A 1,176-nucleotide genomic window follows, 5' to 3' on the forward strand; every position below is an offset into this window, starting at 1 on the left:
AGATGTTTCATCACGAGAGGAGATGGTTCATCATGAGAGGAGATGGTTCATCACGAGAGGAGATGGTTCATCACAAGAGGAGATCATGAGAGGAGATGTTTCATCACGAGAGGAGATGTTTAATCATGAGAGGAGATGTTTCATCACGAGAGGAGATGGTTCATCATGAGAGGAGATGTTTCATCATCACGAAAGGAGATCATGAGAGGAGATGTTTCAGTGCAGCATTGGGCTTCCGTTTACTAACGTTTCCACGGTTGAGTTAACACACTGAGGGTGCTTTAGCAGCATGTGCAAAATGATGAGTGTTTTCACGTGGACAAACTGTCCACTGCCCACAGAAAGAATTTAGCTCCCTGTTCCAACATGCACACTCTTACACACACACACACACACACACACACAAGGCTGGGTCATGTGGCAGAAGCAGGCCTTGGCAAGCTGGCATTGTTGTCATGCCACCCAAGAGGAGGCAGCCCTGGCATCCACAGATGCAGCTGCATCTCACCAAGCGGCATCTAACCAATTTACACACAATTTACGATTTGCATAAATATATATACATACTGTACATACATCTCATCAATTTACACACAATTTACGATTTACATATACATACTGTACATACATGTATAGAAAAACATGTAGCTCTGGAAAAAAGTGTCAAATACGTCAACTCACTCAATGCCAACATGTGCAGTGCTCTCTTAATTTCTTCCAGAGCTCTACACTGTATATGTTAGTGTGTGTGTGTGTGTGTGTGTGTGTGTGTGTGTGTGTGTGTCTGTCTGTGTGTTTTCCAAAGCTGCATACTGTATATATACTGTGTATTTGCGTGTGTGTGTGTGTGTGTGTGTGTGTGTGTTTTCCAAAGATGTACATATAAATTACGTTTTCTAAACAAAGTTAGGGAGGAGCCTGGGGATGATTGACAGCAATTAACTCACCTGCCTCCCTCTGCAAGGGTATTTAAGCCCCGCCTCCTTCTCCTCATGCCAGACGCCCCGGCATTCACCAAATCATCCCTCCTACTCCCCCTCCCCCTCCTTCCCCTCCTCTTCCTCCTCCTCCTCCCCCTACTCCTCCTCCTCCTCCTCCTCCTTCTCGACATCGATCTGTGTGTTTGTTTATTTGTTTACTGTGGGGTAACCGATGGAGATGAACATGGAACCCTCA

The sequence above is a fragment of the Sardina pilchardus genome, chromosome 3, assembly GCF_963854185.1.
Source record: "Sardina pilchardus chromosome 3, fSarPil1.1, whole genome shotgun sequence".
NCBI classification, from domain to species: domain Eukaryota; kingdom Metazoa; phylum Chordata; class Actinopteri; order Clupeiformes; family Clupeidae; genus Sardina; species Sardina pilchardus.